At 36.7% G+C, this 27,854-nt stretch overlaps 1 long non-coding RNA gene across 1 annotated transcript in view; it reads left to right on the top strand.

Annotated features, from left to right (window-relative positions):
• The window catches only part of LOC146396954 (uncharacterized), a 545,736-nt gene that overhangs the window by 485,178 nt on the left and 32,704 nt on the right, over positions 1-27,854 (top strand). Inside the window, exon 6 of the long non-coding RNA XR_014827586.1 lies at positions 27,257-27,396. This is a non-coding gene — a long non-coding RNA (uncharacterized LOC146396954). The remainder of the gene's footprint in view (positions 1-27,256; positions 27,397-27,854) is intronic.

Genomic DNA, 27,854 nt, shown 5'->3' with positions numbered 1-27,854 from the left:
TTTCTGTTTGGTTTTGCTTTTTCAAGGAAATTCCAAAGTCATCTAGCTGATTTTAAAAGCTTGGTAATAGAGATAGGGTTTCTACTGAGTAGCTACAAGGAGGCTGATGTTAATTCTGCCCTCAGCAAGTAAAATTCAGAAAAGTATGTCCATGTCTTGGAAGACCTACAATGAATGTACAGCCCCAGTGATGCAGTAGGTAAGAGGCATTTATGGCTACAGCAAAAGAAAAAAGAAGTAATTGTCTGCTTCCCTTACTGTAACCCATTTTCCCATTGCCTGTCACTGTCTTAGCCAAAATGATCTTTTGAATATACAAAGATCTCAGTTCAATTTTATAAAATTATCATGAAGTTGAAATTAATAGGGTATTACTAGCTTAACTTAAAATTCTGACCTTAAATTGGTCTCTCTAGCAAGCAATATAATAAGCCAAAACTTGCAGGGGTTACATGTGCTGTACCCACACATGTAGATTTACAAACATAAAACACAAAATTATATCAGCTTTAAAGAAGAACTGATCTATGGCCATAAACTCATTGAGATATCACTTTTTAGAAAACAAAAAAACATAAAAATGCCATATACAACTGGAAATATTTTTGGAAAATTAACCGCAGTGTAATATAAAGGCCAGATATGAAAACAATTAATAGATTGGAAAGAGCACATCTTACTTAATCACTGGGGGAAAAAGTCAAAGATATAGGATATTTTATTCAAATGAAATTCTGGTGTAATACATTGAATATTAATTATTGATAATAAATCTCTCAAATATATATAAACATGGAGTTTTTAACCTGATAAAAGGTATATCATAAAACACCTAAAACAACACACTGAATAGTGAAATGTTGAAGGCATTTCCTTTAGGGTCAGCAGGAAGACATTATCAATAACTCTATTCAACTTTGGATGAGAGATCTTAGTGAACAAAGACAAAGAATGAAAGACAAATTTAAAGATCTGGGGTGAAAAGTTATAGCTTTTGAAGATGATGTTTTTATCTATGCAGGAAAGCCAAAAGATTGTTAAAAAAATAAAAAAGGGAAAAGAGAGTTCTGCAAGGTTGCTGGATTCAAAATCTATGTTCAAAGTCAATAGCATTTCTTAAACAGACTAAATATACGACAAAACAGAATAGATTAAAAAAAAAAGGAAGGAAGGAAGGGCAAAATACCTAGAAATAAATTTGATAAAAGTTTGGCCATATGTTTATGGAGAAAAGCTGAAAATGTACTGAAAGCCTTAACAGAAAACTTATATAAATGGAGAAAGATATACATGTTCAAGTATGAGACTCAGTATCTTAAAGGTATAATCTATCCTCCAGTAAATCTACAAAGTTAATGCAATTCTAGTTGAAATCCCATGATCTTTTATGGAACTTTGCATATTGCTTCTAAAATTTATATATTAGTGAAGAGCTAGTTATAGGTAAAAATATAATGTCATAGAATAAGTTGGGTTACATACCCTTGAGGATTTGTTAAGAAATAACTGTGATAATAGTAAGAATGTACCCAATAGAACAGAAACATGGAATTAAAAAGTGGATAAATAAATTTATGCATATTTTAAAATGATGTATTTGTGATAATTGCAATTCGGTAGGGGATAAACTGATACACAGTCTTAGAAAAATTTTTTATTGACATTACTAGTTTTCATAAATATCAAGTTGTCCTCTGTCTGTCCAGCAAGGAAGATAAACTTCTTCCAAGTTACCCTGAAGTACAACAGTCCATATCAGTATTTATAGCAAAGGAGTGATATGAGTAGCAGTGATGTGAAAAGTGGGTAGGAGATCTTTATGCTTTACCTTCCACTACAATAACGGAGGGGGCAGAATATTCCGGGTGGTACAGCTGCCAGTTGACAGAGCTAACATAGCCTTAATCTCGAAGTTACTTACATAACTATGTTGGATAATCACCAAAATCAAGAAATAAACTTGTCTTGCATTGTCATTAAAATCTGGGAGATAATTTGTTACCATTACAGACAAGGGGTTAATATCCAACATCTATAAATGGCTCATACAACTCAACATCAAAAGAACAAACAGACTAAAAATGGGAATAAGTACTGAATAGACATTTTTTCAAAGAGAAAATGCAAATAGCCAGCATCACTGATCATTAGAGAAATGCACATCAAAACTGTAGTGAGATATTATTACCTCACACCTATCAGAATGGCCCTCATCAAAAAGAACACAAATAACAAATGTTGGCTGGTGAGGATGTGGGGAGAAAGGAACTATTGTACAATGTTGGAGGGAATGTAAATAGATGCAGCCACTGTGGAAAACAGTTTGGTGTTTTTTCTAAAAGCTAAAATAGAACTATCATATGACTCAGTGGTTCCACTTCTGGGTATATATCTGAAAAAGAAAAAAAAAAACTAATTCAAAAAGATATATGCATCCCAATGTTCATACTAGCATTATTTACAATTGTCAATATATAGAAGCAACCTAAGTGTCCTTCAACCAATGAATAGAAAAAGAGAGTTAAGTGGTGTGTGTGTGTGTGTGTGTGTGTGTGTGTGTGTGTGTGTATGAAGATATAAGAAAATTCTTTTGTACATTCACCCCAGTGTTCATTGCAGCACTATTTTCTTTTTTTTTTCTTTTTTTTTTTTTTGCTAAAAGTTTTATATTTTTATCTCTTATATTTAGGCCTTTGATCTATTTTGAATTAATTTTTCATTTAAGATGTGAGATAGAAGTTATTATTTTGTAAATAGATATCCAGATGTCCCATGATCATTTATTGAAGATTATTCTGTCCCCCATTGAATTGTCTTGGCAACCTTATTAAAAAATCATTTGGCTATGGATGTATTGGTTTATTTCTGTACTTTCAGTTTTATTCCATTGATCTATATGGCTATTCTCATGCCAGTACCACACCCTTTCATATACTGTAGCTTTGTAGTAAGTTTTGAAATTGTTCTTCAACCTTGTTCTTTTTCAAGATTATTTTGGCTGTTCTGTGTCCCTTCCATGTCCATATGCATTTTGGATGAGCTTGTCAATTTCTGCGAAAAAGATAGCTGGGATTTTGATAAGTATTGTGTTGAATCTGTAGATCAGTTTGGAGAGCATTGCCATCTTAATATTAAATCTTCCAATCCATGAACATGGGCTTCCTTACCATTTATTTGGGTCTTTAATTTCTGTCAACAATGTTTTGTACTGTTCAGTTACAAATCTTACACTTCCTCTGGCAAAATTTTCCAAAACATATTATTCTTTTTGATGCTATGCAGCACTATTTTCAATAGCCAAGACATGGAAGCAAACTAAATGTCCATTAACAGAGGAATGAATAAAGAAGATGTGGTGCATATATACAGTGGAATACTACTCATCCATAAAAAGAATGAAATTTTGCCATTTGCAGCAACATTAATGGACTTGGAGGGTGTTATGCTAAGTAAAACAGCCAGAAATGGAAAGACAGATACTGTATGATATAATTTATACATAGAACCTTAAAAATACAGCACACTAGTGAATATAACAAAAAGAAGCAGACTCGTAGAAAAGAAACTACTGGTTACTTGTGAGGAGAGTGGTGGGGAGGCAAGATCAGGGTAGGGGAGTGGGAGGCACAAACTATTTGGGTATAAGATAGGCTACAAAGATGTATTATGCAACACAGGAAGCATAGCCAATATTTTGCAATAACTATAAATGAAAAGTAATCTTTAAAATTGTATAAACACTTATCTATGTTTGTTTACTGAGGTACCTCCATACTGTTTTCCATAGTGGTCGTACCAATTGACATTCCCACCAACAGTGAAGGAGGGTACCCTTTTCTCCACACCCTCTCCAACATTTATTATTTGTTGTCTTGTTAATGACGGCCATTGTAACCAGTGTGAGGTGGTACCTCATAGTAGTTTTGATTTGCATTTCTCTAATAATTAGTGATGTTGAGCACTTTTTCATCTGTCTACTGGCTAACTGTATGTCTTCTTTGGCAAAGTGTTTATTTAGAACTTCTGTCCATTTTTCAATTGAGTTGTTTGGTTTTTGTCATTGTTGTTGTTGAGTTGTATGAGTTGTTTGTGTATTTGGAGATTAAGCCCTTGTCTATTGCATTATCTGCAAAGATTTGCCCCCATTCTGTGTGTAGTCTTTTTGGTTTTTGTTAATGTTTTCCTTAGCTGTGCAAAATCTTTTGAGTTTAAGTATATTCTATCAGTTTATTTTTGTTTTTACTGACCTTTATCTAGGAGGTGGATCAAACAAGATGTTACTGTGAGTTATTTCAAAGAGGGTTCTGCCTATGTTTTCCTTTTGTAGTTTTATAGTATCTGGCTTTATATTTAGGTCTTTAATACATTTCAAGTTTATTTTTGTGTATGGTGTTAGAGAGTGTTCTAATTTCATCCTTGTACATGTAGCTGTCTGGTTTCCCAGCAACTGTTATTGACGAGACTATCTTTCTTAAACTGTATGTTCTTGTCTCTTTTGTCACAGATTAGTCAACCATAGGTACTTGGGTTTATTTCTGGACTTTCTATCCTGTTCCATTGATCTATATTTCCATTTTTGTGCCTGTACCAAACTGTTTTGAGAACTGTGTCTTTGTAGTATAGTCTGAAACCTGAGATCCTGATTCCTCCATTTCTGTTTTTCTTTTTCACTATTGCTTTGGCTATTCAGGTTCTTTTGTGTTTCCATACACATTTTAAAATATTCTGTTCTAGTTCTGTGAAGAATGGCCTTGGTAATTTGATAGGGATTGCATTAAATCTATAGATTGCCTTGGGTATTGTAGTCATTTTGACAATATTGATACTTCTAATCCAAGAGCATGGTATATCTTTCCATCCGTTTGTGTCATCTTTTATTTCGTTCATCAGCATCTTATAGTTTTTAGAGTATAGGTCCTTTGTTTCTTTAGGTAAGTTTATTCCTAGGTATTTCATTCTTTTTTGTAGATGGGATGGTTCCCCTAATTTCTCTTTCTTATCTTTCTTTGTTAGTACATGGTAATGCAATTGATCTCTGTGTATTAATTTTGTATCCTGTAATTAGTCAGATTCATTGATGAATTCTAACAATTTTCCAGTACTGTCTTTAAGATTTATAGTTATAGGAGTTCCTATTGTGGCACAGCAGAAATGAATGTGACTAGGAACCATGAGGTTGCAGTTCAATCCCTTGCCTTGCTCAGTGGGTTAATGATTAGGCATTGCCATGAGCTGTGGTGTAGGTCACAGATGTGGCTCAAATCTGGCATTGCTGTGGCTTTTGTGTAGGCCAGAAGCTGTAGCTCTGATTAGACCCCTAGCCTGGGAACCTCCATATGCCATGGGTGCAGACCTAAAAAGATACACACAAAAAAAGATTTTATAGTTATAGTATGATGTCATCTGCAAACAGTAATAGTTTTACTTCTTTCCAATTTGGATTCCTTTTATTTCTTTTTCTTCCCAGATTGCCATTGCTAGGACTTCCATATGATCCAGTAATCCCACTCCTGGGCATATATCTGGACAAAACATTCGTTCAAAGATGCACATACCCTTATGTTCTCTGCAGTAGTATTCACAATAGCCAAGACATGGAAACAAACTAAATATCCATTGACAGATGAATGGATCAAGAAGAGTTGGTACATATATACAATGGGAATAGTACTCAGACATAAAAAGGACAAAGTAATGCCATTTGCAGCAACATGGATGTAACTAGAGATTCTTATACTAAGTGAACTAAGTCAGAAAGAGAAAGACAAACACCATATGATAACACTTACATGTGGAATCTAAAATATGGCACAAATGACCCTATCTACAAAAGAGAAACAGGTCGTGGCCATGGAGAGCAAATTTGTGGTTTCCATGGGATAGAGGAGAAGGAGTGGGATGGACAGAGAGTTCGAGGTTAGTAGATGCAAACTGTCACATTTGGAAGGGATAAGCAATAGGGTCCTGCTGTACAGCACAGGGAACTATGTTCGATCTCTTGGGTTGGAACACGATGGAAGATAATATGAAAAAAAATGTACTCGTGTATGACTGGGTCACTTTGTTGTACAACAGAAATTGAAGGAACATTTTAAATTAACTATACTTTAATATAAAAACTGTATAAAGTTTATAAAAAGTGAAAAAAAATTAAAAATTTTAACCATTGCAAACCTGGTTTATCCTAATTGATGCAATTATTTGCATTAAAAAAACAAAAAACAAAAAACACCAAACAACCTCCCCTTGAGTTTGATTAATTGCTAGAGCAGCTCATGCAACTCAGGGAAACATTTTATTTACTGGATTACCAGTTTATCATTAAAGAATATATCTCAGGAACAGCCTGATAAAATATATGCACAGAGAGAGGTGTGAGGAAAGGGCTTAAAGCATCTCTGCCCTCACCAGGCACACCATTCTGCCAGCCCCTCCTCCTGTTCACTGACTCAGAAGCTCTTTGAAAGTTTGCCTATTGGGTTTTTATGGATGCTTCATTACATAGACAAAATAAATTAAATCTTTGGCCAATGGTTACTGAACTCAATCTCCACCCCTTCTCCCTTCCTCAGAGGTCAAGGGGTGGGGCTGAAAGTTCCTACCTCCTAATCACATGGCTGGTTCTTCCAGCAACAGACTCCCATCCTTAGTTGAGGTAGAAAATCACCTCATTAACATAATAAAAGATACGCTTATCTCTTTCTTCACTTGGGAAATTCCAAGCATTTTAGGGAGCTCTTTGCCAGGAATGGGACAAAGACCAAATACATGTTTCTTACTATAAATCACAACATCACAACTTCTCTACAACAAAATATATCACAAGTTAAGTACACACACATACATATTCTTCATATTAAGAAAAAAATCTAATAAAAATAATTGATCTATGATATGAACAAAGAAGATGAAAGGTAGATAAACATAAAACATTTTTCTTTGTCTTTGTCTTTTTAGGGCCCCACCCACAGCATATGAATTTTCCCAGGCTAGGGGTAGAATGTGGAATATGAGCTGCGTCTGAAACCTATACCACAGCTTACACCTAGGTCCTTAACCCACTGAGCAAGGCCAGGGGTCAAACCTGGGTCCTCATGGTTACTAGTTGGGTTTGTTAACCATTGAGCCAAGATGGGAACTCCAATAAACATAAAACATTAATAGGGAAATGCAAATTAAGCCAGTAATGAAATACTCTTTCATATTCATCAGATTGACAAAAATTAATACATCCAATACTTTAAAATATTGGTGAAGAACTGGAGCAACAAAAAGTTTCATTGCTATAGGCAATGTTTGTGTCTGTCTCCCCAAAATTCACACATTGACATATAATCCCCATTGTGATGGTATTTGGAGGTGGGGACCTTGGGAATTGATTAGGTCATGAGGGTGGAGCTATCATGAATGGGATAGTAGCCTTATAAAAGAGATTCTGGAGCCTTCCTCATTCCTGCCAATAAGGACACAGGAGAATCTAGCCATCTATGAACTGGGAAGCAGACCTCACAGGCAAGAATATTACCTTTGGGTTAGTGCAAGGTAGTTAGCCTAACTAGTTCCACTTGGCCAGGGCAGGAGAGAGGAATTTCAAAGAGAAAGAAAATGAAAAACTTAAACAAAACCAATGAGAAACTCTATACCTACATGCCAATCTGCCAAAAAAAAAAAAATTGCAAGTGTTTCCAAAGATAAAAATAATGCAAAAGAGATACTGAATGTAGGCTTGGAGTCAGGAGTAGGACTTGGAAAACAGGAAATGAATATACCAGATAGCATGTCACCAGTTAATGGGGAGGCTTGCATCCATAACCAAAAATCAATTATCTGATGCCTAAAGCTTATGGTCAGGAGCTGGTTAGAAGTATACAAAACACAATCTCAAGAAAATTAAGCCTGGATTTCTCCTACCTCAAAGCAATAAGGTATATAAGGGAGTTCTCGGCTGCTGATTTAAGGCTTTAAGGGATATGAGCACATTCTGCAGGTAAGATAAAGAAATCGCATCCAGTTATGCACTCCCATTTCTTGTGGTGCAGTATTTTTTCATTTTATTTACCATCATTTCAAAAATCATTTTTAGTATGTCATCCAGTTCTTTTCAATCATGACTATGTACCAGAATCACTAATGCAGTTTTCTGAATATGCAAAGAGCAAAGAGTCACCTGTAAAATATGACTTAGTTGGTTTGTATGTTTGGTTGCTGTTATTAGTGTTTTAATTCCAGGGTCAATCCAATAGTCAGTTGAGTTTGAGAACTGCTGACTTTATTTGTGCAAGGCACAAGACCACTGCATTTTCCATTCTTTCAAGTCACATTTCAGAAAAGTTATCTCTGGATACTGGGATTATAGCTGTCATTATACATACGATTATATATATATGTAATTGGCAGATATGATATTTTATAATAATCATCTAGGCCTGCAAACTTATCTCTATTGGAAATTAATATCATAATTAGATCCAAACTTATAGTAATTCCATTATTATTATTATTATTATTCCTTTTGCTTCCTGTGTTTTGTTTCCTTAGCACCAAATTTAGGAACTGAAAAGTGTGTGCCCTCTTTCCTTAGCACGGCATCTATAGCCCTCACTGCAGTTGCACTGTGTGTAATGAATAGATGGAAGTAGGAATGTTTGTCTTCCCAGCATGTTGTTCTCTCTCTACACCTGCTCCTCTATAACATTTCATTCCCAAACACAGACAATTTCTTCCTATGGTGACTGTTTCTAGAATGAGCCAAACACAGAGCCAGCCAAATGAACCCATTTGACATGAATAAGAAATCAAAGGAATTAGAAAGGTAACCATTGCAGGAACCCTGAGTCAGTCTGACCCAAATCACAGACCTGTTAGTAGGCTAGGGGTGTTGCCTCACTGAGACCACTTCACAGGTTCTGGCAGGGGTGCCTGAGGGAGCCAGGGAACACCGGGTCCTCCTAACACGTGTAATTAAGTGCTGCTGATGGCTCACTGTGGATGTGGTGGGACTCATGTTGTCACTCTTAGGAGGTTTCATTTCTGAACTCTCCACAGGCATCTGTGGAGCTGCGGATCTAAGTCAGATATTAATGCTGCAGCGGATACTCAGCACGTGGTTTTGATTTCTGCTTGCTACAGATAGCCTTGTAGATCACAGTGGCTGCCTGCATTTTGTGTGTGTGTGTTTGGCAGGGACTCCGAAAGAATTTCAATATCCAGGCATGAAAACCGAACTTATAACACTCAATAGGCATCACCAAGATTTTGTAGACATCTCTCATAGCAGAGAGAAAGTGACTCAACATAGAATGACTATAAACAGACCGTGCTAAGTGCTGTCTGTAGCTCAGCAAGGAGAGAGATTTCTAGATTTCTATTTCAGCAGTGGACTTCTGTAGCTAATAACTACTACAGGGTTAATTCTTTCGTGATTTAGTAGGAGTGATTTAAGGGAGTAGGGGTGGGGAACGAGTGATTAAAGAGCATATTTTTAAAGAAGGTTATCTCTAGTTAATCCTTTAAAATATTTCAAGAAGTCCTGCAAACTAAACATTCACTTAAAAAATGCAAACCCAAGGACAAGATGGCGGAGGAGTAGGGGGACACGCTCGCCCTCTCCCACAAACACAACAAAAAAAGCACATCTACAGAATAAATGACTCGCACAGAACAGCAACCAATCGCTGGCAGAGGAACCTAAACTCCAATAATGGCAAGAAGTTCGTGACATTATTGGGCAGAACGGGAGAAAAGAGGAGAGTGAGAGAAGGTGAATCCGAGCGGGACGGGCGCTCCCGAAAGGGAACTGCGGAGGAGAAAGGGATCCTGCACCCTGGAAAGTCTCCTACCGGGCGAAAGATCAAATGAACCGGAGGAATCCCCAGATGCAGAGAAGAGTGTAGCAGTAAGTCGGAGTACGGAAAAACGGATCAAGAACCCAACGGACCATCTGAACTACGGGCACAGTCACCAAAAATTGAGACGCCTGGGTGGGGGCTGGGCACCGAATCCTCGGCTCCAGAGGTTAGTCCCCGGGAAAGGGCCGGGGGACGCCTGGGTGGGGGCTGGGCACCGAGACCTCGCCTCTGAAGGTTGGTCCCCGAGAGGGGGCCGGGGGACGCCTGGGTGGGGGCTGGGTACCGAGACCTCACCTCCGAAGGTTAGTCCCCAAGAAAGGGCCGGGGGACGCCTGGGTGGGGGCTGGGCACCGAGACCTCGGCTCCAGAGATTAGTCCCCCGGCTAGGGGGGCGGGGCAGAGCGGAAACTGCTTGGGAGGTCTCTAAACCATTTGACGGGGCAGAGACTGCCTGGGAGACTAGAAAACAAAGCCGTCGCAGAGGAAGGGAGCAATACTCTAGGGGCGGGGAAGTGGAAAGCCGCCTCAGAGGGAACCTGGGAGAAGAGCCTGGTCTGCGCCCGTGCTGGGGAGCGGAGAGAAGAAGGGGTGGGTTCCCATAGAATACCCCCCACGCCACAGCAAGCTTACAGGCCCGCTAGCTAGCAGAAAGCTGTGCTTCCCAGTGCATTCCCTCCCCCCACCCCCGCCACCCCCTACGCTCTCGCGGAACCTGGGGCTGCCTGCCATCCAGGAGGGCTGGCCTCAACAATTGCCTGAAGCCTACCAACGCAGGGGCTCTCCCTGCACAGGCCTGCTTGCCCTTTGGAGGGGCTACACTTCCACAGAGCAGCACCAAACACCACCAGCCCCCGAGAAAAGGCCTGCAGCCCAGTAAAGCTAGAACAAGCCTAGCCAGGCCGTGAATAGATCGACCTAATTCTCCGACGGTTTTTCTGAGACGGGCTCCCCCGGGGAGGAGCCTCTTGGGTCTCCAAGGGCCTTGCTACCCGCCCAAGACCCCAGGGGGTGCTAAGACCTAGTGGACCAGCTGCATAGGACTGCCAGCTCCAGGCAGGACCCCCTGCAGCCCAGAAAAGCTGCAACAAGCCTGGCCGACTTAGGAAAAGATCTCAGACGGTCTTTCTGAGTCGGGCTGCCCTGGGGAGGAGCCTCTTGAGTCTCCAAGGGCCCTGCTACCCGCCCAAGACCCCAGGGGGTGCTGAGAACCAAGTGAAATCTGCTACCATTGTGGTGTGGACCTCCCAGTCCTGTCTGCCCTCAGGAAGCCCTCCTTTGCTTCAAAGAAACACTGTTAGTTCCATCAACACTCCAGAAAAGCCACACTGCCTCAAAAAAGATTGACCAACAACGACAGCCCTCAGGAAATATTCCATGGCAGTGACAAGGCAAACACTACCCGATAACGGAGAGTACAACTCCCTCAGGAGAAAGAAGACAACAAGCAAGATGAAGAAGCTGAGAAACCACCCCCAGTCAAACCAACAGGAGAACTCACCTAAAACAGTCAACAATGAAACAGATCTCTGTAGTCAGACAGACCTAGAATTCAAAAGAGAAATACTGAAAATACTGAAGGAATTAAGAGAAGATATGAACAGTAATGCAGATACCCTCAGAAAGGAGCTAGAAAATATAAGGAGGAGCCAAGAAAAACTAGAACATTCATTTGCAGAGATGCAAACTGAACTAGGGGCAGTAAAAACCAGAATGAATAATGCAGAAGAACGAATCAGTGATGTGGAAGATAGAATAATGGAAATCACTCAATCTGGTCAACAGACAGAAAACTGAATCAAAAAACTGGAAAGCAATATAAGAGACCTATGGGATAATATAAAACGGGCCAATCTACGCATAATAGGAATTCCAGAAGGAGTAGAAAAAGATAAGGGGATGGAAAATATATTTGAAGAAATTATCGCTGGAAACTTCCCAAATCTAAAGGATACTGGATTCAAGATACAAGAAGCACAGAGGGCCCCAAACAAACTGAACCCAAACAGACCCACACCAAGACACATCATAATAAAAATGGCAAAAGTTAGTGATAAAGAGAGGATCCTAAAGGCAGCAAGAGAAAAACAGAATGTTACCTACAAGGGAACCCCCATAAGAATATCAGCTGATTTCTCTACAGAAACACTACAGGCCAGGAGGGAATGGCAAGAGATATTTAAAGTGCTCAAAGGAAAAAATATGCAACCTAGAATACTTTATCCAGCAAGAATATCATTTAAAATAGAAGGGGAAATAAAAATTTTTCCCAACAAACAAAAACTTAAAGAATACAGCAATACAAAACCCAGGTTAAAGGAAATATTGAAAGGGCTTCTCTAAACGAAAAAGAAAGGAAGGAAAGGGAAGAAAAAAGAAAAGAAAAAAAAAAAAAAAGAAGAAGAAGAAGAGGAAGAACTAGGACTGAGGAAACCGTAATCAGAGAGCAGTCACTCAAATAAGCCAGCATATAGATTTAATCATGAACATGCTTCAAACAAAATAAAATTAAAAAGAAAAAAATAAAAGAGTCATCAAAACCATAAAATGTGGGCAAGGGATGTTAGGAGGTAAATAATCCTTTTTGTTTGTATGTATGTCTCTCTTCTTAATTTTAATATAATAATGAAGTGTTTGAACTTACAGGACCATCAGGCTAAAACACACAATTATGGGAAGGGGTTAGCATACTTAAAAAACAGGGCAACCACAAGCAAAAACCAAATATTGCATTTGCAAAAAATGAAAAAAAAAAATACACTCAAGCAGATAATAACAGGAGACCATCCAACCAAAAAAAAAAAAAAAAGAAAGAAGAATGGAGAACCATAGAATCAACTGGAACACGAGGATCAAATGGCAATAAATAATCATCTATCAATTATCACCTTAAATGTCAATGGACTGAATGCCCCAATCAAAAGACACAGAGTGGCTGAGTGGATAAAAAGGCAAAAACCTTCAATATGCTGCCTACAAGAAACTCACCTTAGGACAAAAGATACATATAGATTGAAAGTGAAAGGCTGGGGAAAAGTATTTCATGCCAATAGACATGACAGAAAAGCAGGAGTTGCAACGCTCATATCAGACAAAATAGACTTTAAAACAAAAGACATAAAGAAAGACAAAGAAGGACACTATTTAATGATTAAGGGATCCATCCAAGGAGAGGATGTTACTATCATCAACATATATGCCCCAAACATAGGAGCACCCAGATACATACAACAAATATTAACAGACATAAAGGGAGATATTGATGAGAATACAATCATAGTAGAAGACCTAAATACCCCCCTCACATCAATGGACAGATCCTCTAGACAGAAAACCAATAAAGCAACAGAGATCCTAAAGGAAACAATAGAAAAGTTAGACTTAATTGATATTTTCAGGACACTACATCCAAAAAAAGCAGAATACACATTCTTCTCAAATGCTCATGGAACATTCTCAAGAATAGACCACATATTGGGACATAAAGCGAATCTCAATAAATTTAGGAGCATAGAAATTATCTCAAGTATCTTCTCTGACCACAATGCCATGAAATTAGAAATCAACCATGGGAAAAGCAAAGAGAAAAAACCTACTCCATGGAGACTAAACAACATGCTACTAAAAAACCAATGGGTCAATGAGGAAATCAAGAAGGAAATTAAAAACTACCTTGAAACAAATGATAATGAAGACACAACCTCTCAAAATCTATGGGATGCTGCGAAAACAGTGCTCAGAGGGAAATTTATAGCAATCCAGGCCTTTCTCAAAAAAGAAGAAAGATCCCAAATTGACAACTTAACCCTCCACCTAAATGAATTAGAAAAAGAAGAACAAAAAAGTCCTAAAGTCAGCAGAAGGAAGGAAATTATAAAGATCAAGGAAGAAATCAATAAAATAGAGACTCAAAAAACAATAGAGAAAATTAATAAAACCAAGAGCTGGTTCTTTGAAAAGGTGAACAAAATTGATAAACCCCTGGCCAGACTCACTAAAAAGAGGAGAGAAAGAACCCAAATCACCAAAATTATAAATGAAAAAGGAGAAATCACAACGGATACTGCAGAAATACAAAAAACCATAAGAGAATACTATGAACAACTATATGGCAATAAGTTTGACAATCTGGAAGAAATGGACAATTTTCTAGAATCTTACAGCCTGCCAAAACTGAATCAAGCAGAAACAGACCAACTGAACAGACCGATCACTAGAAATGAAATTGAAGAGGTCATAAAATCACTCCCTACAAATAAAAGTCCAGGACCAGATGGCTTCACAGGTGAATTCTATCAAACATATAAAGAGGAATTGGTGCCCATCCTCCTTAAACTCTTTCAAAAGGTTGAAGAAGAAGGAATACTCCCAAAGACATTCTATGAGGCCACCATCACCCTCATTCCAAAACCAGGCAGAGATACCACCAAAAAAGAAAACTATCGCCCAATATCATTGATGAATATAGATGCAAAAATTCTCAACAAAATCTTAGCCAACCGAATCCAACAACATATCAAAAAAATTATACACCATGACCAGGTTGGGTTCATCCCAGGTTCACAAGGATGGTTCAACATACGCAAATCAATCAACATCATACACCACATTAACAAAAAAAAAGTCAAAAATCATATGATCATCTCAATAGACGCAGAAAAAGCATTTGACAAAGTTCAACATCCATTCATGATCAAGACCCTCGCCAAAGTGGGTATAGAGGGAACATTCCTGAATATAATCAAAGCCATTTATGATAAACCCACAGCAAATATAATCCTCAATGGGGAAAAACTGAAAGCCTTCTCACTCAAATCTGGAACAAGACAGGGATGCCCACTCTCACCACTGCTCTTCAACATCGTTTTGGAAGTCTTAGCCACAGCAATTAGACAAACAAAAGAAATCAAAGGCATCCATATAGGAAGAGAAGAGATCAAACTGTCACTGTATGCAGATGACATGATTCTATACCTAGAAAACCCTAAGGACTCAACCCCAAAACTCCTTGAACTGATTAATAAATTCAGCAAAGTGGCAGGATATAAGATTCAGAAGTCAGTTGCATTCCTGTATACCAGCAATGAAACATTAGAAAAGGAATACAAAAATACGATACCTTTTAAAATTGTACCACACAAAATCAAATACCTCGGAATACACCTGACCAAAGAGGTAAAGGACCTATATGCCGAGAACTATAAAACGTTAATCAAAGAAATCAAGGAAGATGTAAAGAAATGGAAAGATATTCCATGTTCCTGGATTGGAAAAATCAATATTGTGAAAATGGCCATCCTACCCAAAGCAATCTACAGATTCAATGCAATCCCTATCAAATTACCCATGACATTGTTCACAGAACTAGAACAAACAATCCAAACATTTATATGGGACAACAAAAGACCCAGAATCGCCAAAGCAATCCTGAGAAACAAAAACCAAGCAGGAGGCATAACTCTCCCAGACTTCAAGAAATACTACAAAGCCACAGTCATCAAAACAGTGTGGTACTGGTATCAAAACAGACAGACAGACCAATGGAACAGAATAGAGAATCCGGAAATAAACCCTGACACCTATGGTCAATTAATCTTTGACAAGGGAGGCAAGAACATAAAATGGGAAAAAGAAAGTCTATTCAGCAAGCATTGCTGGGAAACCTGGACAGCTGCATGCAAAGCAATGAAACTAGAACACACCCTCACACCATGCACAAAAATAAACTCCAAATGGCTGAAAGACTTAAATATACGACAGGACACCATCAAACTCCTAGAAGAAAACATAGGCAAAACACTCTCTGACATCAACATCATGAATATTTTCTCAGGTCAGTCTCCCAAAGCAATAGAAATTAGAGCAAAAATAAACCCATGGGACCTCATCAAACTGAAAAGCTTTTGCACAGCAAAGGAAACCCAAAAGAAAACAAAAAGACAACTTACAGAATGGGAGAAAATAGTTTCAAATGATGCAACTGACAAGGGCTTAATCTCTAGAATATATAAGCAACTGATACAACTCAACAGCAAAAAAACCAATCAATCAATGGAAAAATGGGCAAAAGATCTGAATAGACATTTCTCCAAAGAAGATATACAGATGGCCAACAAACACATGAAATAATGCTCAACATCACTGATTATAAGAGAAATGCAAATCAAAACTACCATGAGATACCACCTCACACCAGTCAGAATGGCCATCATTAATAAATCCACAAATAACAAGTGCTGGAGGGGCTGTGGAGAAAAGGGAACCCTCCTGCACTGTTGGTGGGAATGTAAACTGGTACAGCCACTATGGAGAACAGTTTGGAGATACCTTAGAAATCTATACATAGACCTTCCATATGACCCTGCAATCCCACTCTTGGGCATCTATCCGGACAAAGCTCTACTTAAAAGAGACACATGCACCCGCATGTTCATTGCAGCCCTATTCACAATAGCCAGGACATGGAAACAATCCAAATGTCCATCGACAGAGGATTGGATTCGGAAGATGTGGTATATATACACGATGGAATACTACTCAGCCATAAAAAAGGATGACATCATGCCATTTGCAGCAACATGGATGGAACTAGAGAATCTCATACTGAGTGAAATGAGCCAGAAAGACAAAGACAAATACCATATGATATCACTTATAACTGGAATCTAATATCCAGCACAAATGAACATCTCCTCAGAAAAGAAAATCATGGACTTGGAGAAGAGACTTGTGGTTGCCTGATGGGAGGGGGAGGGAGTGGGAGGGATCGGGAGCTTGGGCTTATCAGTCACAACCTAGAATAGATTTACAAGGAGATCCCGCTGAATAGCATTGAGAACTATGTCTAGATACTCATGTTGCAACAGAAGAAATGGTGGGGGAAAAACTGTAATGGTAATGTATACATGTAAGGATAACCTGACCCCCTTGCTGTACAGTGGGAAAATAAAATTAAAAAAAAAAAAAAAATGCAAACCCAAAAGTCTTAGAACTGCCATATTTCCTATGTTAGTATAGTAACTCCCATTAGCAGTTAATGGGTGATATTGATTAATAATTTCTCTGATTTGGATACAAACTAAAGAGAGTAAGACAAAAGTAGTTCACTTCATGTATTTTTTAAAATAACATTTGTTTTATATTTTAAGTGCATGCACATAAGTGGAACATTGTACATTGTACGTATCAGTCTATTTTCTGTTTCGGTCTATCATAGTTTTTGTTTTGTTTTGTTTCATATTGTTTGCATGTACTAATATTCAATAAATTAGAGGAGGGAAGGAAATTAATATTTGTTGTATACCTTGCATATCCCCCCTTTCACAAATTATTATGTTTAATTTATTCCTGGTAGAAATATTTTGCAAATTTTATATTTTGTACTTTAGAGATGGAGAAGCATGCTCAGAGTGTTTTGGTGACAAGTCCAAAGTCTCAGAGCTAATCACTGGCAGAGTCTGCATTCATATACATGTTCCCTCAGCTGTACCATCTCTTTCCCAAATTTCTCATCTCCTTCATTTTCTACTTTCAGGATTTATGTGATTACAGTGTATCAATCTAGATATTCCAAAATAATCTCTACCTTAAATTCAACCAATTAGTAATCTTAATTACATCACAAATTATTTTTATGCTGTATATAATATGTTGGTGATGGTAGTGTTTCCTTATATTCTACAAGGATGATGCTTTGTAATCATCTTGGGTGTCATAATTCTGCCTACCACCCACCCCTGAGAGATCTAAGCCCCTTATTCACCATAGTATTTTCAAGCTGGCCCCTACCCTTGTCCATGTAGCACTGATGTTGGGCAAGAAACTACCAGGAGCACTCAATAAGTCCCCTGTGTGCCAGACATGTTTTCCCTATCTTTATTGTGTAGAGCATACAATATGAACAGGGTCAGTAACTCCTGGAAGGATTGTAACTCATTTTCTTGCTTGTTGGTCTCTTGGCACAAGTAGTTTAAAGTGACAAGATTGCCTGAGATTCAAGTTTAACGAATCACTTGCTGTTACACTTGTGGAAGAATTCCCACTCTAGGACCTAGTATCTCTAGACAAGTAAAATCCAGAGTTGCAGATCTGGAAAGCACAAATTCTTCAGTGGGTTGCGAGAAGAAATAATCAGCAAGGTCACTCCTACTTTCACCCTTAGTTCTATATAGCTCAGGTCGTCTACCTTCTGGAGGATAATACCATAGTGCTGGAGTCCCTCATGATGCATGTTAAACATTGGAGAATGGTGTCCCCTTCTTGGATGGAGTCATTTCCAATTTTCACCTCTTCTAAAGCTTCACAAGGCTGTTCCATACCATACCAAGTGACGGCTTTTGAAAGGTGTTGTATCAAATAGTTAACTTGGCTGCATTTCTGTTTCTTTCAAATGGGTTCCTTGTTCTGGTTTGATATGGAGTAATGTGTTAATTAAAATCATTATAAACCACCAGATAATTGTACTAACTGAAAGTCTGAAGGCAAAAGGAGAACTTACACTAGAATACATTTCAATTAATGTGCTGCCCTTTTGAGGGTAGAAAATGTTCAATGAAATTAACTCGCCTTCTAAAAACTGATTGGCCTTCTCAAAAGAGGTGCCGTTTTATAGCTTAGTGTTGGTCTCTGTCACTGACAGTTGAACATTCAGCAGCTGTAGGAAGAAGATTAGCCTTTGGAAACCCATGTTTTTGTATCTATGCATGGTTTCAATTTTCCCAACCTTTTCAAACATCTGTGATATTGTACCAACCAGTGCATTCCCTTACTCAGCTATTCCATCCTGGTTCAATACAAAGAAAATTTTACCATTTTCACCCATACAGCAGGCTATGAGTATCATAATACCTCTACTTTCATTAATATTATTCTTAGTCCAGCTCCAAAATGCCATTTTACAGTCAACCTTCTTGGATCGAAATTGACACCCACAGTCTTACTTTGGGCTCATCAGGAAACAGACTCTTAGCTAGGATTTACATGTAGGAATTTTTAAGAGGAAGGTTTTCAGGAACAAAACATGAAGGAAGTGAGGAAAACAGATTAGGCAAAGGGAACAAAATTCTCAAGAGGAATTTTGAGACTCAGATTACCCTTTAGTATTTCCCCAGTTTTGATAAGGCACCAGACTTTGTTTCTCTGTTTTAACTATTCATTGGATTCTGACTACTACAAAGGGATTCACCTTATGTGAGGCTGCTGCCTTTTGCAGAGGGCAGTTTCCAGAGAGGAATCCAACCATGAGCCATCAGCAGTCAGTTCTCTCTCTTGCCAGGAAGTAAGTTCCTGAGTCTGAAATGGGAATATGAGCAGCAAATCACAATTTCTATGTTAGCTCTAACTCAGAAAAAAAGGAAAAACATTTTGAATATTTGGGAATTTGGGAGGTATTTTTACTTATTTTGTATAATCATTTTCACCCAGTCACTTTGGTTACATGTAGGTACATCTACAATAGGCATTAACAAATTTTATTTGGAGAGGGCAAGATAATAAATATTTTAGGCTTTATTGGCCACATACAGTTTCTATTATTCTTTTCCTTGTTTGCTGCAACCTTTAGAAATATATTAAAATCATTCTTTGCTGGCAGACCCCAGGAAAACAGGCCACTGCCAAATTTGGCCCCCAGGCCGTAGTTTGCTAATCTCTGATCTACAGACCTTACAAAGCAACCAGCAATAATTCTCATCTTCTTTCACTTCTTTATATAGTGTAGTCTGATAATGATAAAAGAAATCTCGACTAATGCTTATTGTGACTTTTATGGGCCAAAACAAAATTTTAACTGTATTAATACATTTAATTTTTACAGCTCTTTAAGGTAAGCAGTATTATTGTTCCCATTTATACATGATGACTTTGAGGCACAGAAAGCAGAAGTAAATTGCTCAAAGTTTCATAGCTACAAGGTAATGAGGCTAGCATTTCAACTTAGACAGCCTCATTCCAAAGCCCATGGTCATAACCATCATGGCATGTTCTACATCCTTCCATTTGTTAAAAAAAAAAAAAAAGAAGGCAAAACTCATAGCATGATATATGAGACTTTTCATAATTTTGAGCCACTTGATTTTGGGAGAGTTCTTATTTAGTCTTCAACATGCTGTTCAAGTTTCATCTTCTCTCTAAAGGCTTTTTCCTTCATTTTGCTTCATCTTCCCATATTGTCTTCCTCACCATTGTTGATTCCTTTTTATATATTAATTACCAGCACAAGTCACCTTTTATGACATATCTTCTTGACATCTAACCTAAATAAAAATACTTCCCTCTCTTTCTAGCTGCACTTTGTTCATTCTCTATTAGCAATGTAATATTACTTTTTAAGTGTTCATACACACATCTGCCTCCTTTTCGAGTCTAGCTTTCTTCAGACTGAAGGTTGCATCCATATCCATTAATATGTTGTTAAATTAATGTAGAGTGTTATAAAAAGCATCATTAATATAAAAAACACTGCATAGGAGGTATATGTAAATGTAGCTTCATGAATCCTTTGTTTTAGTTCTGTTTATATGTGTACATGTATGTGTATGTGTGTATGTGTTTAACATGGAGTCAGTGTCCAACTCTTAGATCGGCATGATTCTTAAGTATATATAATTCAAGCCAACAAAGATTGGAGAATGTGATCATTGCATCTAACATGATTATTCCTAACAAATTTTTAAGTTCCAGAATTTTTTTGTTTTAAATTATAACTCCAGTTAATTCATAGCAGTAATAACTGCTGGCATGCATTTCCTCTTTGGCGAATACTTTAATACTTAGCAGTGAGGAGTTCCCTTTGTAGCTCAGTGGAAATGAATCTGACTAGTATCCATGAGGATGCAGGTTTGATCCCTGGCCTCACTCAGTGGGTCAGGGATCTGGCGTTGCCATGAATTATGGTGTAAGTTGCAGATGCAGCTTGGATCCTGTATTGCTGTGGCTGTGGCGTAGGCTGGTAGCTGTAGCTCTGATTCCACCCCAGCCTGAGAATGTCCATATGTCCAGGGTGCAGCCCTAAAAAGTAGAAAAAAAATCAGCAAAAAAATCAGGTGATTTCTACAAATATCTCAAGGTGCTTGAAGATCCTGGGGAATATTGGAGCAAACTAGAGTTGAAAATTATGGATCTTGCACCATGATTTATCTTATAACTAAAATGTAGCCAACTCTTCTCCATGTCCTCTAATCACAGAAAGAAAAAAATTAATTTAATTTACTACAATGAGATTATATTCACTCCAAATATAAATATAAAATATCATTTATGAAAAGTGAGAATTACTTTTCTGAAAAGCTTTAAGAAAGAGCGATGCAAAAACTTTGTAATCATGTGTATTGTTATCACACAAATACTTTTATGAGAAGTAGAATTTAGAGGACTCCAATCACATTTATGTTCAGTGTGGCCAATGTCCCTAACCAAGTAGGAGATTTTACTAAATGTCCAAATTCCTCACATTGGCTAACCTAAGTTTCTTGAGAATCCCTTATTCACGTTTTTTTTCTTTTTTTTTTTTAATGGCACTTAAGGTGCGTTGCTCACATGGCTGGGACCATTGTGAAGAAAGAAAAGTACCTAAACTCAAATGAAATCTGCCAACTATATGCATTCTCCTTCTATCTAGATATGATGTTAAATATTACTTGTAGTTTTGAGTTTAATGACTGCTTGATTTGTAATATTAAAGGTGAAATTTCTGACATTCTTATAAAAAGATACTTTTTAGTTATGTAATATAAAATAATGCTTTTACCCAATTCATTATTGGGAAAGTGCAAGTCATTATAATCCACCACTTTGGTAATGTTTATTAGTTTCCTAGAATTTGAGGTAACTATCATGGCTATAGCCTAGTTTTGACCATATTTTAAAACATTGTGTTCATCTTGTACAATAATAATCAGTTTTTTTTTTTTTCTAATGAGAGTAAGTACACTTATAAATGCAGTTAGAGATCTGGAAAACAACAATGCCTGTTTTGGGTTCACTAGTATGACCAGAAGAAAGTGGAAATATTCATAGTATAATGGTACTAGATTTTTGAATGAGAACATAATAATTCATTAATGACATTTTAGAAATAATCTAACTCATATTAATGAGAAATTTATACATGAGAGATTTTTTATCACATCAAGGTCAAATAGCCTATAAGAAAACATCAGGTAAGGAAACAAAACAATAAGGAATTCTCACTTTTTCATGTTAAATAATTAATCAAGTTATCTTTCTATGAAAAGATCCATCCACTCTAGCAAAGGAAGGCATAGGATTGGATCGATTTTATTTACAGATTTACATGTGTCTTTAAATTTTCACAGGGGCTTAAAAATTGCTATTTATTTGTTTTTAGTAGATCCTTAAGTTGAGACTATGAAGGTTATAAAGGTATAAAGATTATACACTTCTTAGAAACTTAGCATTTCAGTGTTGGAGAGGATCAGCTATAGTAGCACTTTTACCTTTTCTCTAAGATACATACGGTAAACGTATAACTTAACTCCAGGGAGAAAGATTAATTTCTGGCTCATTAAGTCTAACTCAAACCTTTCTTCCCCTCTGACTCAAAAAAGTATATCTGAATGCAACAAATATGAGTGAAATTATTAAAATGTTATCCTTTAATCCACTCTGTTATAAAATATATATAATTCATAAACAACTATTTTATCTCTCATTTGTAATAGATACTTAGGACACATCACAACTAATCACAACACACCAGTGTTACTGATATCCAACACATTTTGCAGATTTCCTTATGCATGTTCAGGGGGCATGGGGAAACTATAGATATATCTCCATCACTCACATCAGAGCTAAAATTTTATGCTATACTATATGATCCAGCAATCCCACTCCTGGGCATATATCCAGACAAAACTCTCACTGAATCCAATTTAAGTAATTTTATGCAGGATGACTGAAGACTGAAACTTCCTTAAGCTATTACGCTCATAACTCTGACTTTGAAGGCTGATAAAGTGATATATTCAGGCTGCTGTGCAAACTGAGAAACTGCTCAGTGTGCTGGGATTAGGATGTGACACAATATCCTGTGTCAGGGCATAGATCTCCTGCAGCAGAGGAAGAGCATCAGCAATTTGATATTCCTGATGAGAGATTCAGATTTATTATTAAATCCCCCTTAGGTAGAAAGACCAATGGTGAATTTATCAAGAAGCCTGCAAGCATTTTTGGAGTGAGTGATTTCCCTGCATCAAAAACAAGAGTTTCTTATAGGCATCAAAGTTAGCCAAGATAAAATGTCCAAAATGTGAACATGAGGAATGTATATGTACAAATAAGTGATGTCATTAACCTGAGAAGATGTCCTTCTACTTAGGATGACCTTCTAACCAGATGATTTGATGATTTTCCTGACCTAAATTTTTCACCTTAATAGTCCCATTTACTTCATACTTGTCTAAATGCTGATATGGTTTTCATTCATATATACTAGAAAATAAATATGAGAACAATAATTCCTAGGTTTTAGACATCATCAACAAAGTTTCACCCTGAATAAAATTTCTATTAACTCTTCTTGGGAAGAAAAATAATTAACTAATTAATTAATTAATTTAAAAACAACTATCCTTAGGAAGGAACTGGAGCATCATACAAGACATGTAAATGTCCAAACAACACCTTGAAAAAGTCTAAGATTTTTTCCAAGTAACTATTCTTAGAATTTGGATTGGAGATGTGAACTAAGGCTAGTCACTCTATCTAAGACACCTATAAGGGTAGCAGGCTCTTAGAAAGTGCCAAGGGTCCAGTCAAGGAGACTAGTATCAACCACCTGGCCAACTGCAATGGTGTTGGTATGACAAATTTAAAGACCAGGAGCCAGACAGAAGGTAAAAAACAGAAAGTGAATAGGGCTGAGAGCCATTTAAAGGGGGGTTAATGTAGGTAATCAATTTTAATGAAAATAAAAATAATTTAATTCAGGAAGTAGGTGGAGCTGGCTTGTAGGTATAACAAAGGCAGGAAAAAACTCTAAAGTTGAAAAATAATTTATTTATTTTAATAAATAATATTATTAATAAAATAATACTTAATAATATACTTTTAAAATAATAAAATAATAAATATTAATATTTTTCTTAGGGTACATACTGACTTTATATATAAAATAATAGGTGCAATTTAAGGCATAAAATAGACTTGCTTTTTTAAAAGCACCCAACTTCATTGCCAGTCATGTTTCTAATACTGCTGCATGGGCTTGTTATATGAGACTGAAGGGCACAGTGTATATACCCAGAGGATTGCATATATTGAACATGGATGACTGGTTCAGTAGTACATACTTGACCCCAAACTAGGCAGTCCATTCTCTAGCCAGCAACCATGAAAAATGTCTTCCTTTACATTGGATATACCTCAACTATATGTACTGATTGGAAGGTGCAAGATCTGAAAGGCTCTATAAAATTCTATGTGAGATCTCCATGTATCTGTTGCATTTGGAAAACTAAGTAGAAGTCAATCTTCACTTGAGGAAGATGGAGCAGATATAAGAGACTAGAGCTCTAGAAAGACTGAAAGAGATATAGGAAGGCTATCTGCCTTAATAGTCTAACAAGTCTCAGCTATAATTTGTAAGAAATTTATCTATGTATAATTTGCTCAGCGAAATCTCCATGTTCTTACAGCAAACCCATTCCTCCTTATTTGGGCCAGCCACAATGGGCTTTTATCTTTTGTACCCAAGAAAGCTTTGGTTAGAGGGTATTATTTTTGTCATAATTCTTAATTGTTTTTGGAAGGACCTGAGTGGACAAAGAAGTCATCTAAAGAGAACAGTATATCTGGGAAGAGAGCAGAGAAAGATTAGAGATGATATTAGGTTAAATTTTGCCAACATCAATATTATCATGTGAGTTCAGCCTTAACCCTCAGAAATCTTTGTGCCTGCACATATGCACATTTGCATGTAAGATAGTATAAAATATAGTATATTCATCATATGATTTAAAGTCACTGTAGTTTTTGATAAGCTTAGAGTTAGATTCACACATAAGTTATAATTGTTCTAGATAATTTAATATGTATTCCATTCCCCCTTATCTTTCTTGTTCTTTAGATTAACAATAACTATTGTTAATTCAAGGGGAAAGCCAGAATACCTATTTTTTTATGCCATAACTTCCAGCTGAGTTATGAGAAAAGTTGAACAGATAAAGTGAAAAAGGAAAATTTCATTATTTTCATGATGAAAAAGAGAAAATTGGATAATTCTGCTTATGAATTAGGGAAGGAAGATCCACAGTTAAAATGTGTCCCTAAAGAAAAAAAAAATTTATCAATGCTTTTGACTGCAATTTGCAAAATCTCAAATAAAAAAGAATAACCAGCAATTCTAATTTACTGATAGAGGACTAAAGAGAAATCTTCTATTAAATGGTATAACTGCTATTTGAAAACCATGTAATGCTTTCTTCCTTTCAAAAGGAGTGACAGGATAATATGAAGTTTTTACAAAACTGTCTTACTCTATTGCATTTATTTATTTGTTTAACTATGTATATAATTTGTTGTTCTTGTTTGTTTCATTTTGTTTCAGGCTATGAAGGGCATGTCTTGATAAATTTCCAAACTTCTTCCAAGGTTATCAATTACAGGTTTAATTATGATCATTCATATTTTCTTAGACATCACTTGTAATCCTTTCCTGGCTAATTAAAGGTCAGAAAAGTTCAATAAGATATTCAATCTTGAGTTATTCCTAATAGATTTTGCTGCCTGATAACAAAAGATATTATAATGGCCTGGAGAAGAATAAATATCTTCTAAATAAATAAAAAAATACTTCTAAATAAATAAATATATATATATATATATATATATATATTTTTTTTTTGTCTTTTTGTTGTTGTTGTTGCTATTTCTTGGGCCTCTCCCGTGGCATATGGAGGTTCCCAGGAAAGGGGTGGAATCGGAGCTGTAGCCACCGGCCTACGCCAGAGCCACAGCAATGAGGGATCTGAGCCGCGTCTGCAACCTACACCACAGCTCAGGGCAACGCCGGATCGTTAACCCACTGAGCAAGGGCAGGGACCGAACCCGCAACCTCATGGTTCCTAGTCGGATTCGTTAACCACTGCGCCACGACGGGAACTCCTTTTTTTTTTTTTTTTTTTTTTGTCTTTTTGTCGTTGTTGTTGCTATTTCTTGTAAATAAATATTTTAATAAACAATTTATCCTGTTTTTCATATAGAAACCTAAACTTACAATTCAAAGAAATTAGTAAAACTGTGGTTTGGAGGAATAATCACCTTATTTTTTTTTTCATTTTTAAAGTTTTATGGGAGTACATTTGATTCACAATGTTGTGATCATTTCTGCTGTACAACAAAGTTATCCAGTTACATAATACACATATCTATTCTTTTTTAGATTCTTTTCCCATGTGGGTTATCAAAGATATTGGGTAAAGTACTTTGTGCCATACAGCAGGTCAACATTGACCATCCATTCTATATACAATAGCTTACATACATCAGTCCCGAACCCCTAATCTATCCCTGTTGCCCCTGTCCCCTTTGGTAACCACAATTTTGTTTTCAGTCTGTGAGTCTCTTTGTGTTTTTTAAAAAAGTTCATTTGTATCTTTTTTTAAAGATTCCACATGTAAGTGATAGCATACAATGTTTGTCTTTCTCTTGACTTACTTCACCTAGTATGATAATCTCTAGGTCCATCTATGTTGTTGCAAATAGCATTAGTTCATTTTTTTATGGCTGAATAATATTTCATTATATACCATATCTTCTTTATCCATTCCTCTGATGATGGACATTTAGGTTGCTTCCACATCTTGGCTATTGTAAATAATGCCGCAGTGAACATTAAGGTACATGTATCAAATTATTATTTGCAGATCTTCTTTTTTCTATTTATCTAATTCACTTCAATGTCTAAAAGTGTATAGGTATTAAACAAAAGTTATCAAATTCCAAAGATAGAATCATAAAATATTACAGCTGGAAGGAACCTTAGGAATTAGCCACCATCTCATTTTGTGTATGAGAATTCTGAGGACTAGAGAGGCAGAATACTAGTCAGTGTCTATAGGACTAGTTAATGTCTTACTCACAGATTTGTTGCAATCATCAGTTCCTGCCAACTGAAAGAAGTTATTCTTTATGAAATCCTAAGACATTAGCAAAGTCAAATGCTAAGATCCTTTCTATCTGATCTTGGCAATGTCAGCTTTATGTGGTTCCCCTTCAATAGGAAGAGCAGAAATACTGCCACCGCTCAACAGCTGGAACATCTCTGGGAATGTAATGGGCTCTGACATTCAGCAATAGAACTAACCATAGCATCTCAAGCAATTAGATAGCACTTTATAATTGATGTGATCCTTCCCAAGACATTCACTGATTTATTCATGTTTATTGAGCACCTTCCTGGGTGAAGTGTCACATGAGGCCCCAAGGAACTGTCCGAAGATGAATCAGACAGAAAGGTCCCTGCTGTTCTGGAGCTTATATTCTGACTACAGGGAGAAAGCAGCACATAAACCAGGAAACAAATGCGCAGGTAATTAAGATATATGATAAGTTCTATGAATAAAATATGTATTGTAGTTTTAATGAAAATGTGAAGGAAGGCCTATCTGAGAAAGGAAAATTTAAGCTGAAGATTTTGTAGGAAAAATTAGAACAAAGCTACATTGTTTTTCCAGTAAAATTTTTTTCAATGCCATCTGTTAATACATTTCAAACTGAAAGCCCAGAATTTCAAATTTATTGCAATACATGTTCTGTTTTATAACAAAGAAATGCTTGTTGAAATGTATCAACTAATTTTCAATAGCTCCTGTCACTCAAGTAGCTTTTTTATCTCCAACAAATGCATAGAACCAGGGAATTATCATAGAGATGAAATTGGTGAAAACTAAACATGTTTTCTCTTTGAAAGCTTTTCCCAAGGAGTTTAGCTGGAGCAAATAAGAGTGTACGTGAATATTAACATTCAAACTATGAACACTCCTCTCT

The sequence above is a fragment of the Sus scrofa genome, chromosome 14 (assembly GCF_054392235.1).
Source record: "Sus scrofa isolate SSC_HxYL_T2T_F1_AM1 chromosome 14, Sscrofa_HxYL_maternal_Yorkshire_Landrace_v2.0, whole genome shotgun sequence".
In the NCBI taxonomy this organism is placed as follows: Eukaryota; Metazoa; Chordata; class Mammalia; order Artiodactyla; family Suidae; genus Sus; species Sus scrofa.
The sequence above is the reverse complement of the archived record's forward strand: the minus strand, read 5'-3'. Positions and strand labels throughout refer to the sequence as shown.